The sequence below is a fragment of the Monodelphis domestica genome, chromosome 8 (genome assembly GCF_027887165.1).
Source record: "Monodelphis domestica isolate mMonDom1 chromosome 8, mMonDom1.pri, whole genome shotgun sequence".
Lineage (NCBI taxonomy): Eukaryota > Metazoa > Chordata > Mammalia > Didelphimorphia > Didelphidae > Monodelphis > Monodelphis domestica.
The window spans coordinates 247779100-247795576 of record NC_077234.1 but is presented as its reverse complement, the minus strand read 5'-3'; positions in this window follow the sequence as shown (position 1 = coordinate 247795576).

The following is a 16477-nucleotide window of genomic DNA, read 5'->3' as shown; positions in this document are numbered from 1 at the left end:
ACGTTAAACTTCATCAGAAACGCTCTCCAAGTCTGTGCCGCAGTGTGCTACATGGAAGCCACACTAGAAGCAATTATTAAATGACTGGAGAGATAAATGTAGCTATTAATACCGCACACCTGCAGTTTTTCCCTCTGCACTTTGATCTAACAGATGATGATTTGTAATGGCACAACCTCCACCCCCGCCCACCTGTAGTTTATTAGGAAGTCAGCCAAGGAATCGGAAGCTCCGTTAAGGCAGCTGGGAGGTGGATCTGTAAAAAGTCAATTCTTGTCATTTTATAGGTGACACCTTCATCTAATATCCACCCGGAGCATCTGTGCCCTCTCCTCTCCCTACCGTTCACCCAGAGCTATGCAAATTGGACATCCATCTCCCTGAGGCCATTTGGCCTTTTCTATTCAAATGAGCAAAATAGTAAAAAAAAAAAAACTGATGTAAGAGTCGTCTTCTCCCAGCAGGTGTTGGCACGGCTTAGGCTGGAGAGTCCTACTCGACAGTTTGTTTAGATACGCTGTTGTGCTGTTTGGACCTACAGGGTTCATCTAATGGAAGAGTTTTGTTTTCTATAAAAAACAACAAAGTACGCTTCTGCTTAGGGGGTTACAGGGGATGAGGTTGTCTGTTGTTTGGTTCATACTGTCTGACTGGGGCAGCAGAAGTAGCTAAATCAAAACAGGCAAAAATGTGCATCGGGATAGAACAGCATCTCAGAATCTCACATCTCAGCAGTTGGCCGGACCTTATCGGATATTTTCTTTTACATAAACATATCCTTAAAATGTCTCATCTATGTGAATGAGATGGTGCCATGGTTAGGCTTACATTGAATCAATTTAGCATTGTAGGTGCAAGGAAAGTAGACGAAAAAACAACGTGAAGGGAAAGAGAAATGAGTACAAATAGATTCAATATCAAATGATGATTCATTCTGTAAAGAATTAATACATTAAATTAAATAAAAATTAATACATTAAAACACAAGTTCTTTGCTTCACTTTCCTCTTCTCTCTTCTTTTAAATGTGAGCTATTTCTCATAGCCAAAATGAAAGTAATGATGGAATTCTGTTCCTTTTGAGCTTCAAAATTGTTATGTATCATTGTTAGGCTCCCCATCATAGCCCGGATTCTAAAAGTGCAAAATGATTATTTTTCAGATTTAAGAAAGGGCAAAATTTCTGTCATTTACTCCTGAAAATAGCTGTTTTTAAAATTTCTTTATAAAATTTTATGCATATTATACATGTTAATATTTTATACACATACATTCATTTTCTAAATATATTCTGTATATATTTATATGTAATATATATTATACATTATGTATGTGTTTTATATTATATATCATAAATGAGTGCAGTATGCATTGTTTCATGTATTTATATTTATTTTATAAACATGTGCATGTTTATGTATTATAATGTGTTGTGCATATTTTATGCATATGATACAAATACTCACATAAACAGGATATCCCAAACTTAAAGTTTTGGGATACTCTGTGTACACATATAAACTTGTGTGTTCATGTGGGTGTTTGTATGTGTGCAAGTGTGTGCAAATGTACCTGCTCTCACTTCCAGTGATCAAACTGTAAGTACTTCTTACTTTGCCTTTGGTATGTGATCTCATCAAACAAAGGATGCATCACTAACCTGAGTCTCATTTTCCTCATAGATAAAATGGGGAAATACCTATAATAACTACCTCAAAGGACTTTTAATATGTGTAAAGCTTAAATTTATTTAAAATGCCATTTATTCTCATCATCATTGCCATTACACCTTCTACAAATGAAGAATGCCATCCTTGCATGCCTCAGCATCCTATGCAAATAGTGACTATTCTTACTGCATAAATATTCAAATAGAATCAATGACAAATGAGTGAATAAATAATGAAGCATTTGTTCAGCACCTAAGCAATGGGAATACAAATACAAAAATGAGACTGGCTCTTCCCTCAATGAGCTAACAAAAATCCCAGAGCCTAATAGAAGCAGACAATATATAGGCAAGAATATTGACCGAGGAAGGAAGTTTTGATCTGAAGAATCACAAGGATGATGAGTTTGTCTATAGGGTAGTGAACAATAATTTTTTTTGCAGAAGCATAATATATAAAAAATGCATGGGAAGTTATAAAAATAAAGAATATATAAAAATACATGCAAATAAATATATAATATATATGAAACTTGAACATGTGTAATGTATAAATATACACTATAATATGCATAAAATAACATTTTTTCAGTAATCAAAAACAGCTGTTTTCAGGGGTAAATATCAGAAATTTTGACCTCTCTTAAATTTTTAAAAATAAGACAATTATTCTTATACTTTTAGAATCAATGCTATGACCCAAAAAGGGAGTAGTCAGTAATGCAATGAGAATGAAATGCAACATATGGACAGTCCAAATGATGTAGTGGCTTCACCCAAAGTATTTAAGAATGAGAGACTTATGGACTTATTGTCATTACATTTAGATTTGATAGGATTCATGAATTTGGATGGGAAAACTCCTTTATTCTCAACATAACTAAATAATTACATCATAAAATAGCATTTTATTTTATGAGTTAAAAACATTATTCTGAGAAAAGATCCATAAACTTTACCATGTCAAAGTGATCCATCACAAACACGCACACACACACACACAGAGTAAAGAAACTATCTTAGAGAACTGTCTACAACACTGAGGAGTTAAATGGCTTGACCATGTTAATAAAATCCAGGATGGTAGAACTTTAACTTGGTTCTTCTGGCTTTGAAAATAAACTCTCTGTATATCAGACATCGCTGCTTCTTTTATTGAAGGGAACAAAGTTGTTATTGGTAGTAGGTTTTTTAATGAAGATTATCCCTGAAGACAAAGAAACCCTAAAGTGCCAATAAATATGTTAGTATATTAAAATGTTTTAAGTATAAAAAATCCATCAATAATAATGTTATAGTCAAAGAAGAAAAGACATTTCTCTTCTTAAATCATCAATTACTCAACAAAAAATAATTATGTATTTATTATGAGCCAACTTATATTCTAAGTTTTGGGCAAAAAAAAGTGAGAGTCTCTGCCTTCCAGGAACATATATTTTATTAGATAAGAAAACATATATTTAGCTAGCACCTTATAATAATAATAATAATATTTAACAAGAGCAAGCATTTATATAGATTATATATAGGTTGCAAAGAACTTTACAGGCATTTATTTTTATCCTCAAGACTCATAAAAGTAGATATTATTATCTTCATTTTTTAGATAAGAAAACTGAGGCAATGAGAGGTTAAGTGAATTGTCATGAGTCACACAGACACTAAATGTCTGAGACTGGATTTGAATTCAGACTTGCAGATTTCAGGTCCAATTCTCCATCCACTCTGCCACCTAGAACTCTATATTTACAAAATGAATAGAACGTGCATATGGCAGGCAGGTAGGGTGCTCAGTGGACTGAGAGCCAGACCTCAGGATGGGAGGTTCTAGATTCAAATCTGACCTTAGACATTTCCTAACCCTAATACCTTGGTCAAGTTCCTTAACCCTATGCCTAACCCTTATGGCTCTTCTGTCTTAGACAGAAGATCAGGGCTTTTTTTTGTTGTTGTTGTTTTGTTTTGTTTTGTTTTTTTTTGATGTGGTTGTTGTTTTTTAAGTGGCTATGGAAAGGGAAGGATTAGCAGCTGAAAGATCAGGAAATATATGGAATGTCTTCTGAGTGAAACAACAGGCTTCCTTTTGGACTATTTCTCTACAAAGATCCTGGTATTTCTATTTCTCTACAAAGATCCTGGCTTTCTGTTTGGTCCATAATTTAATACAACTGAAACTTGAATTTTAGTGATGATTTTTAAAAATATTTTATTTTTGCAATTACATGTAATAACAATTTTCAAATATGTTTTCCAAAATTATATGATCCAAATTGTCTTCCTCCCTCTTTCCCCTCCCCCCTTCCAGATATGGTAAGCAATTTGATCCAGGTCATACATATATTATCTTGCCAAAAATATTCCATTTTGTTCATTGTTGAAAAAGAATACTCATATAAAACAAAAATGCTAATATATAAACATAAATTAACTAAAGTGGAAAATAATATGCTTTGATCTGCATCTGACTACAAAAGTTCTTTTCTGGATATGAATAGTGTCTATGTCACAAGTCCTGCAGAATTGTCATGGATAACCATATTGCTGAGAGTAGCTAAAACTTTCGCAGTTGATCATTGTAAAATATTGCTATTACAATGTACAATGTTCTCCTGGTTTTGTTTACTTCCCTCTGTATCAGTTCATGGAGGTCTTTCCAGCTTTTTCTGAAATTGCCCTGCTCATCATTTCTTATAAGAAATTGTGCTATAGCACAATAGTATTCAATCACCAACATGTAACCCTATTTGTTCAGACATTTCCCAATTGATGGACATTCCCTCAATTTCCAATTCTTTGCCACTACAGAAGAAACATCTATAAATATTTTTTTACAAGTAGCTCCTTTCCTTTTTTTAAAAAATTCTCTTTGGGAAACAGACCTAGTAATATTATTACAGAACCAAAGGGTATATGTAGAGTTTTATAGCCCTGTGAGTATAGTTCAAAATTGCCCTTCACTTCAGGATCAGTTCACAGGTCCACCAACAGTATCCCAATTTTGCCACTTCCCTTCCAAAATTGGTCACTGTCATATTAGCCAATCTGATAGGTGTAAGGTAGTACCTCAGAGTAGTTTTGATTTGCATTTTTCTAATCAAGAATAATTTAGTAATCAATTGTACAAAAAATCAAGGCATCCCCCAATTGGTAAATGGGCAAGGGACATGAATATATGAATAGGCAATTTTCAGATAAAGAAATCAAAACTATTAATAAGCACATGAAAAAGTGCTCTAAATCTCTTATAATCAGAGAAATGCAAATCAAAACAACTCTGAGGTACCACCTCACACCTAATAGACTGGCTAATATCACAGCAAACTAATAAATGTTAAAGGTGATGTGGCAAAATTGTGAATTGATCCAGCCATTCTGGAGGGCAATTTGGAACTATGCCCAAAGAGTGATAAAAGACTGTCTGCCCTTTGATCCAGCCAATGCACTGCTGGGTCTGTACCCCAAAGAGATAATAAGGAAAAAGACTTGTACAAGAATATTCATAGCTGCGCTCTTTATGGAGGCCAAAAATTGGAAAACGAGGGGATGCCCTTCAATTGGGGAATGGCTGAACAAATTGTGGTATCTGTTGGTGATGGAATACTATTGTGCTCAAAGGAATAATAAAGTGGAGGAATTCCATGTGAACTGGAACAACCTCCAGGAAGTGATGCGGAGTGAAAGCAGCAGAACCAGGAGAACATTATACAGAGACGGATATACTGTGGTATAATCAAATGTAATGGACTTCTCTACTAGCAGCAATGCAATGATCCACAACAATTCCGAAGGACTTATGAGAAAGAACGCTATCCACATCCAGAGGAAGAACTGTGGGAGCAGAAACACAGAAGAAAAACAATTGTTTAATCAGATGATTCGATGGGGATCTGATTGGGGTTGTAGACATTAAATGAACACCCTAGTGCAAATACCAACAATTTGGAAATGGATTCTGATCAAGAACACATGTAAAACCCAGTGGAATTGTTTGTGGCTGCAGGAGAGGGTTGGGAGGAGGTTAGGGAAAGAACAAGATTCGTAATCATAGAAAAATATTCTAAATTAATTAATTAATTAAACTTTTAAAATTTAAAAAATTTAAAAAACAATAATTGAGAACACTTTTCATATGCTTATTTATAGCTCTGAATACTTCATCTGAAAACTGCTTTTTTCATTTACTTTGACTATTTGTCAATTGGGAAATTACTTCTTTTCTCATAAATTTGATTTAGTTCTCTGTATATTTGAGAAATGAACCCTTTATGAGAGAAATTTATTGTAAATTTTTTCCCAGTTTGTTGTTTTACTTCTAATCTTGGTTATATTAGTTTTGTTCACATAGAAGCTTTTTAATTTAATATCATCAGAATTACTCATTTTACATTTTATAATGTGCTCTCTCTCTTATTTGATCATAAATTCTTCCTTCTCCAAAGATATACCTGGTAAACTATTTTATATTCACCCAATTAAGCAATGGTATCATTCTTTATATCTATATCATGTACATTTTCCAATAGATTTTGTTAAACAGTGAGTTCTTTTCCAAAAGTTGGGGTCTTTAATTTAAACACTAGGTTGCTAAGGTCATTTATCCCTATATATTATATATCTAATTGAATACATTGATTTACCTCTGTTTCTTATCCAGTACCAGATTATATACAGCTTTGCTAGTACTGCTAGGCTACCTTCCTTCACATTTTTTTTTCATTAATTCCCTTTGATATTCTTGACCTTTTTCTTCTTCCAGATGAATTTTGCTATTATTTCTAGTTTTATAAAAACAGGTTTTGTTATTTTGATTGGTATGACAATGAATGAATAAATTAAATTGGGTAGGATTGTAACTCTTATTGTATTAGCTCTACCTACTCATAAACAACTAATATTCTTCCTAGTTATTAATATTATATTATATTATTTATAAGTATGTATAATATATAAATATATGTAAACTATATAATATATATATTATATATAATATATAATGAAAATATTCAAATTCAAATTATAGGTGTTTAGCTCTGATTTTATTTATGTGGAAAATGTTCTATAATTGCATTTATATGTTTCCTGTGTTTGTCTTGGCAAGTAGATTCCCAGGTAATTTATATTGTCTAGAGCTATTTTAATGGAATTTCTATTTCTATCTCTTGATGCTGAACTTTGTTGGCAATATATATAAAAATGCTGATGATTTATATGAATTCATTTTGTACCTGCAACTTTACTAAAGTTTTTAATTTTTTCAACTAATTTTTTCATTGATTCTCTAGGATTCTTTAAGTATACCTCCAGATCATCTGCAAAGAGTGATAGTTTAATTTCCTCATCGCCCACTTTAATTCCTTCAATTTCTTTTTTATTTCCTTATTGTTAAAACTAGCATTTCTAATACAATGTTAAATAATAGTGGTGATAATGGGCATTCTGAATCTTACTGGGAAGGCTTCCAACTTATCCCCATTGTAGATGATACTTGTTGATGGTTTTAGGTAAATACCACTTATCATTTTAAGGAATTACCCATTTATTCCTATGCTTTCTAATGGTGTTTTTTTTTTCCCATAGAAATGGGTCTTGTATTTCATCTAATGTTTTTCTCTAACTATTGAGATAATCATGTGATTTCTGTTAGTTTTGTTATTGATAAGGTCAATTATGCTGATAGTTCTCCTAATATTTAAACAGTCCTACATTCCTGGTATAAATCCCACCTAGTCATAGTGAATGATGCTTGTGATATATTGCTATAGTCTCCTTGCGAGTATTTTATTGAAAATATTTATATATCTATATTCATTAAGAAAAATTCTGGGCTGTTCTGGGCATAAGTATCAGCACCATATTTCTGTCAAAAAGAATTTGGAAAGACTCCTTCTTTGCCTATTTTGCTGAATAATTTATATTGTATTGGGATTAATTGTTCTACTTCCCTAATGTCTTTTATCTACTTAATGTGGACCATCCATTTAATGCAGTATAAGTTACCCAAATTGTGCCAGCCTATAGAGCTTGGGATTTTGTACAAATTCATCATAAAAATCATTGTAGCCAGTCCATATTTAGAACACATGACTCTCTCTGAAACCTCTTTGGTAGTCTTCAACTTCATAATCTATCTCATTCTATCATTCAGAATCTATATGACTAGGTATAAGATGAAACTTCAGAGGTGTTTAATTTGCATTTCTCATTCTTATTTACTTGGAACAATTTTTCATATTCTTACTGATGGTTCATAATTCTTCTTTAGAAATCTGTTCATATCCTTTAATTTTCAATTGTGTTGGTATTATCTTGGATGTTCTCTTAATTTATTGTATCAATACACTGTAGGAAAAGTAAAAAGCATATCTGTCGATTTATAAGTCTTTCATTTGGCAGGGTGTGGTACATTTCTTATAGCCAACTTCTTTACACTATGTGTTTATTTTAACCTAATATGTGTTACTACTCACAGAAAGCAGCAGATGCCAAGGCTGATACATCTTTTATTTGGAAACCTTTCTCCATACAGTCTTCTTTAACTTCTTCTGGATTTATATTTCACTTAAATTAGGAAACTCAATTTAATTGTTAGGTATTATCATACCCCTTTGGCTAAAGTTAATATTTCCAAATCTTTATTTTTCTCTACTGGTAAAGGAGCCAAGTGAAGATGTGATGAGGAAACCCCTTTAAAAATCCTCCCATCAAGCACCTGTTTATGCAAATAACTAGCATTATGCCAAATGGAAAAGAGTGTGAAAAGGTGGTGACATAAGTCCCTAGAAAAACTCCTAGGTTAATTATTCAATCTCTACATTAGCATAATCTTACCCAAAATAGTACTCAGTCCCAGAAAATTTGCTACACTGGTCATCTCCAATTCTTTTATCTCCTTCTTTATCCTACCTCTACCCTTTGTCAGATGATCCACTTTTTTATAACATTGGTACAACCCAGTGGAATTGTTTGTCAACTCTGGGAGTGAGGAGGGAAGAGGGGAGAGAAAGAAAATGAATCATGTAAAACATGGGAAAATATTTAAAAATAAAGAAAAATGATCTACTTTTACCTGGAATAAACACATTAGAAAATAACCCATGCAATTTAAAATATTTCAACACCACCTATTTAAACAGTTTTTTTCCTTTGTGAAAAACTAGAAATAAAAAATAATAGCATAATCTTTGATTGTCACAAATTTACTTTAAATAAAAGAAATATCACCACACAGAGACCAAAATAGTCTAGAAATAACAACTTCACCTTTCTCCTCAGCAAATAGAGAGACCTAACAGGCAAAACAATTTTAGAGGATAAATTCATCTAAAACATTTTAGGAGGATGATCAAAGACTAAAAGCAGTACTGCTTTATAAAATGTCAAATTTTAATGAAAGAGAAAATGAGCCTTCCAAAACCTTAAGGTATGATCCAGCTAAAGCAAAAAATTGCCAATAACAATTTAATTCAATAAGCAATCACCTCTTAATTATGTGCAAACATTATGTGAGACACAAGAAATATCAAGAAAAAAATGAGATAAGCAAATGAGATTATGTTTATACACTTAGTGAATGCTTGTTCCTTCCCTGTTCTTTCTAGAACAAAATAGTCCCAGATCTCCAAAAGTTAACATTTATAAAAATCATTATTCAAAAGTAGTTATTAAAATTCATAATAAAGTTAATAGGTTGGTAGCTAAACTCCATTTACATTTTAGATGGGGAAAACTAGGCTAAAGAGAATAATGGCACACCCAAAATGACACAGTTGGAAGCTACAAAGGCAGTATTTGAACCCAGGTGTTTTGACAACTAAACTAGTGCATTTTCCCAGATAGCAGATGTCTCTTCTCTCTTACTTAAAATTGGCACCAGTACACATTAAGAGATTACTTAATGCTAAGTCTATGATAGAAGTTTCAAAAATAAAGATGGGGAGAGAAACTCAGTTGCTGCCTTTAAAAAAATTTACAATGCAAGATGAATTTGACCAAAAGGAAATGTTGTGAACATTGATAAGTAGGATGCAGGGTATGAAGGAGCAATAGAGAGATATGATATATTTCTTTAAGCTCTAAGGTTTAGCGCTATAAGAGACTTATAAGATACAATCCTTAATTTTATGGATAGACCAGTGAGTTTAAATGACTTGTCCAAAGATATCCAGGCAGCAGATCTAGGATTTGAAGCTGTGAAAATTTAGCATAAATCTGTACTCCTCTTTCCTTTTTAAAAGGAAATGTTCATTTTTAATTTGAAAATCCATTTTGGGCTCACCACCACTCATTGACTGGATTATAAACAAAGTCTGAGGCTTATGTGGCTCCCTAGTATCTGGAAGAACAGCCTCAAGTCCAGTTGGAGAAATCCAGAGGAAGTGATGTAAAAAGGACATTAGTTATGGATCAAGAAAACTACAGAGGACTTTTTGGCCAAGGAGCAATAGTGAACAGAGACACAAGGTGAGCAACAAGATTGCGTTAGCTGGATAAGAAAGTATGCCTTTTCTTTCTCTAACCTGCTTTTTATTATTTAATAAATAATTATATTAATATATAATCTCTAGAGAATTTAAATCTTTAACAAAACTGTATCACAGATCTAGAGGTAAAAAAGATCTCAGAGATCCCTGAATTGAATGCACTCATTTTATAGGGAAAATGGACAAAAATATGAATAAAGATAACATACATTATAAATTGGAAGCAATCTTAGATGAAAGAATGAGTAGTATCTGGGAGAGATGGGAAGTAGAAAAGGGCTTCTTGCAGAAAGTTACATTTGAGCCAACCCTGGAAGAAAGCCAGAGAAGTTCAGAGAAGGCCAAAGCAAGAAGTTCTTCTAGGCATTAAGGACAACCTGTGGAAATGCAGAGATTGGAAATTGAGTGCTCTGAGGGAGGAATATAGCAAAAACAATGTCACTAGATCATAAAGTGCTTGAAGGAGAGAGAGGAGTAAGATTAGAAAAATAGGGAAGGGACAGGTTGGGAAGGGAGATGTAAATGGCAAACATAGAATATTATTTTTGATCCTGGAAAGAATAGGAAGTCATTGGATTTTCTAAGCAGGGGCACAAAATCATCAGACCGATACTATAAGATCACGTTCATAGCTGAGAGGAGAAAGAGGGACTGGCGTGAGAGGTGATATCTAAAGCACGAAAACCAAAAGGTCTGTAAAAGAATGGTCACTGTTTGAGAGGAGAGAACAGGGAATATGGGAGATTAGATAGAATCAGCAGGATTTGGCAATATTAGATTAAGCAATGGGAAGTGATGAGTTAGTATGATACTTGGGCTGCAAATTTAGATGATTAAAAGAATGTCATCGCCCTTAGGGAAGTTCAGAAGAGAAGAAAGTTTGAGACGAAAGATAATGAGTTCTGTTTGGGGTTTATTGAGTTTAAGATATGTATAAAATATCAAGTCTGAGATGTACAGTTGATAATTAAACAAGACTGGAAGTCAAGAGAAAGGTAAAAGCTAATATATACATATATATGATCTATATATAAATATCTAAAAATTTGATGGTAATCGAATCAATAAAAGATGAAGAAATCATCTTATGGTAGAAAAGAAGAGGATGCAAGGTAGATCCTTAAGGAATAATCACATTTAGTGTCTATGATCTGGACAAAGATGTATCAAAAGAAACTGAGTAGTGGCCAGACTGATAGAAGGAAAATCAAGTTGCAAGTAAAATTAGGGATCCAAGTAGTGGAAATAAGTGGAATAGAAAGCTATTTCTAGGAGTTTCTATAAAGGGAGGCAAGATATAGGACCACAACATGAGCATAAGATAGGTAAAGATGGAAGGGAACTGAAGTTGGAAGGGAACTGAATATGTTTGCAGAGATTTGAAAAGAGATAATAAATAGGAAGAAATTCAGAGAAATGATGGAATTTAAGAATACCTCAAAGGATAAAGATAGTCAATTATTATAGTACAGTTTTTAATCCATAAAGCAAATACAATAAAAGAAAAAAAATTTATTTCAAAGCAAAATTTTGATATTTGTTTTTAATTATTTGTATTTAAAATATATTTGCAAAAATGGAATAAAACAATGTAATTTGTAGTAAAATTGTTTTTTTTTTATTTTGTCAGTTGAGGTGCCTGATCCTTTCAAATGACAGAAAGAGGGAAGCATTTACTAAATGCTTCTCATATACTAGGCGATCTGCTACGTACCTGTAAGTACTAAGCACTGCTAAGTACTTGATAAAGATACAAAAATGAGATAGTCCCTTCCTTCAAGCAACTTACAAATGGGTAGATAACACACACACACACACACACACACACACACACACAAAGGATGGCAGCCAAGGGAAGGAGTCACTGATGAGTCCTTAGGATGGAAAATTGATCTATAGCATGGTTAATTAGAAGTGGAGTAATATGGTTCTACTGATTTGATTACTGAGCTCAGAGAAAGGAGAAGAAAATGACATTCAGGGAAGGACAAGTTACCTTCAAAGAGATAGGCCATATGGCAAGATGATTATGCCCACTGACAGCCTGGAACATTACATATGATCTGGTGGCCTGGAATCATCTAGATACAGTGGACTACTTGAGATCTTGCTCAGTTACTCACCATTTAAAATAGTTTGTCTCAGAGCAGAAGTTCCAAAACTTAGTGAATTAAACCCCCAGAAGGACTTGGGGACTTTTTCTGGGCATCCAGTCTGGAGGTGCTATTTCAAGTGAGAAGCATTATGTATTCATGAACATATTTACAATTGTGGTCCATTATATATTTGTAGTCAAATGATTGGTTAAAAATTGTAGAGAGTGTAATATCCAACTATTTGCTGAGTACAAAAAAATAGCTATAGTTAAAAATCTCACTTTATTTGTTGAATAAGTGGATTTCCCCCAAGAAGGTGTCTTCTATAAACGAAGGATAATTATATAGATAAAACCAAGGAGATTAAATATTCAGTAATTCTCTGAATCTCAATATTAAGTGAAGCATAAAATTAGGAGACATATTAATAACAATATCCTGTGAAATTCCAAATAGAAGAGATTCTCTATACTTCATTAGGCTTCCACTTCAGATATTTTACTCATTGCATTTGTACCTTTTTGTTGATGATCCTTGGGAGTAGAGATTCCTTTAATTTTTTCTCTGTATCCCCAATGTGTGGAATGGTAAGCATTTAATAAATGTTTGTTCATGGATTGATTACTTGATTGATCAATTGATTAATCAGTTGTTTAATTCATTAATTAATATCATAGTTTCTATAACTAGGCATTTCCATCTACAATATCCTCTGTTCTTGAATCCTTCAGTTTCTCCTCTTACTGTGACTCATCTCTTGCCAAACCTCTACGTTTGACTATTCCCATTATTTAGTTCTTCTGAATGGAACTTCCTCATTAATCTTACTTCACAAAAGCCTTCTCTACCTTTAAGCACCTCATTCTGCCTGAAGTTTTCCCTGATTCCCTTGACATTCACATCTATTTTGCATTTAATTCCTTTGTATTTATTCTCTTTATACTTATTGTACATACATGGATATGATATCTACTCATTTTCATCTCATGAGAATATAAATTCCTTGCTCAGATAGATTAATTTATTCCTTGTACTTTTATCCCCATCACCTAATAGTTTCTAGCACATAAGAAGAAATTAATAAATATTTTCTGTTTGATCATAAATCTATTTTCCACTTTCCACTGAGCACTGTATCTTCATTGCTCCTTGCTAGGTTTCATATCTTGACTCCATCTAATCTTCCTTCTCAACTACTTTCAGTGCCACCTAACTGTTTACCATACACTGGAAAAGTGCTGATTAACAAGCTTTTCCCCCAAAGGAAAAGATGATACCACTTTCATCACAAGTTCTTTTGCCTCTCAGGGAAGCCTCCATCACAATCTTTACTTGAAATTCTCTATTCAAGACCATGTTTCTGTACGATGTACTAATCATTGGTGGCACTTCCCCACTAGAAACACAATTATAGCCTAATCTTATTCCTGGTCTTTGTACAATCACAAACATTTCTTTGCCTAAAAAGTTCATCTTTCTCACTCCAGCATTTTCCTGATGATTTTATCTGCCTGTGATTCATCAAACACTATGATGTTACAGGAATCAAAATTACAAGTGACCCAAAGGGCAATGGAAAGACACATGGAGGGTGTAAATAGTCTGTAGCATGTCCCTAATGATGACTTGCAGGTGAGACATGGTGTTAAAGATATTATCAAGGATCTATATGGCTGGAAAACGAGGTGGGAATGTCATGTAGCAAAAGTAAGGAAAAACAGATGGACAGCTTGATCACTGCACTGGTGCCTATAGAACAGTAAGAGACCAAGGGAGAAGACCTTCTGCAGTGCACTGGGAAGTTCTCAGTTCAATTATATATGTGTGTGTGTGTGTGTGTGTGTGTGTGTGTGTGTGTGTGTGTGTGTGTATTTAAAGCTTTTCTTTTGAACAGAGAACAAAGACAGATCATGGGGATGTAAACATGAACATAACGCAATCCTTGCCTTCATTGAACTTGATGTCCTCAAAGGGAGCTCTAAAATTGGGATGGGGAGGGAGAAATTAGGGAAAGCTTTATAGAGAAGGTGACATCTCATCTGAGACTCGAATAAAGAGGTTGCTGAGAATCCCATATAGACAGCCATAGGGAAAATATGTGCAGTATGAGGAGGTGCCAGTGGCTTGCAAACTATAGTCATGAATAATACCTATACCAATGAGGTTGTGTTTTATAAAGGTTATGAATGAACATTATCACCTAAGAGGCTGTTAATTGTGGTATATGAAATAGAAGTGCCTATTTCCTAAAATCTTTTATTTTCATGTTATCATGATCCCATTAAAGATACAGAACTATTTCCAGCTAGATTTATAATTCACTTAGTATCTCAATAATTAGGGATAATGCGTAGAAGTTGTGAAGAGGCGAATTTAGACATGATGACATGAAAAAATATCTTAACAATTAGTTATTAAAAGAGGAACAATCTTCCTCTAGGGAGGCTGGGTTCCCCTTATTAGAGGTCTTCAAGCCAAGGCTTAATGATCTTTTTTTCAGGCATGTTATCTGAGGAATTTATTTGAGGTATGGATTAGAAAAGATGGCTCTTGAGAGCTCTCTAAACTCTGAAATTCTGTGACAATAAGTCTGTGATCTATTAATATAAGTTCTGTACTATGAAGATCAGTAGAATTTTCTTTTAATATTTTTGACTGCCTTTGGAAAGATGTTCTTTTTCAGAGTAATCTCTGAGTTTCCTTTTATCAATAGACTTTTTTTAAAAGCATATTTTCTTTCCAGCCACATGAAATCCTAAAGTCATAGAATTTCATGAAATCATAGAATTTTAATTTTGCTTCTTTGTATATATATTCTATTCTTCTATGAAAATTTTAGTTTCTTTGGAACTAGGAGTATTTTTTTCTTTTCATATCCCTAGAACCTGGCATAGAATGTTGCATAGATTAGGCACTTAATAAATCCTTGTTATAGGAGCTGAAATTCATCCACTACCCACAGTTGTAAAAGATATAACCTCCTGCCCTTCTCTTTTTTATAGTTTGGGTTGTTTATTCATTTGAATAACTGAGTTATGTATTATAACATGTTGGTATTAACCTATTTTCCAAGAACCTACTATTTATTTTCCTTACTAATTCTTATTGAATAATGAGTTATTTCCTGACTATTTGTGCTCTTTGATTTATTTAATAATATGTATTTCCTTTTAAGTCTTGCTTATCTCATCTACTGAATTCATGAAACTCTTACTAAATTTCTACTATGTGTTGGGAAAATTAGTTCCCATTCTCAATACATAAAATCCATAATACATACAAAGTATTTTGTTGGGAGGAGTCATCAACAACCAGTGGTAAGCATCAGAGAAAATCTTGTCTAGGAGATGGCATTTGAGCCGCTTTAAATGAAACTACAGATTTCAAGAGATGGAAGAAGGAAGAATAACACTACAATAATTGAAAAGCAAATGAAAAGGGAGAGAGATAGGAGAAAGCTTGTCATCTGTAAGGATAAGCAAGTAGACCATTTTGGTTGAAATGTAAATTATGTAGGAGAAGTAGGTAATATTAATCAAGTCTGGAAAGCTTGGAGCCAAATTCTGAATAGCTTGAAATGTCAGAGGAGTTTGTATTTCATCTGAGTCAGGGAAAAGGCAGTGTCAGATGGGTTCTATAAGAATATCAAAGTATCTGTTAATCCACTATATAATTAATCTAAATCTTTTTATTGATAATAATTTATAGTTATTTCTTTATGATATAATTTAAAATCAGGTAAAGCTAGATCTCATTCTTTAATATTTCTTTTTCAATATTTGGAATGACTGACCTTTTCTATTCCATGTGAATTTTGTTATTACTTTAATTTGAATGTAGTAGCATTATCTGATTAATTTGGCAGAGACAGTATGGTGTAAAGAGTATATAACTGACATCCAAAGCAGGAAGCCCTTTAAATTCTACATCTGACAAATACTGACTATGGGACGGGTCAGTTCACTCCTCCAAGCAATTCTATAACTCGCACGAAAGGTACCAACCTTCATTGTAAGAGAAAGTTTTCTCATTTAGTATGTTGTTCCCCATCAATGAAATCAAAGATTCTTTCCCTCCTGTTATCATTTTTTAAATTTTTAAATTTTATTTTAATAACAAATTTCCACATATTTTTCAGTTTGCTGCTTTCAATTTGTAAAACATCCATTAAAACATTCAAGAATACTGAATATCTTTCTATTTATTTAGATCTTCCTTTATTGTGTGAAAATC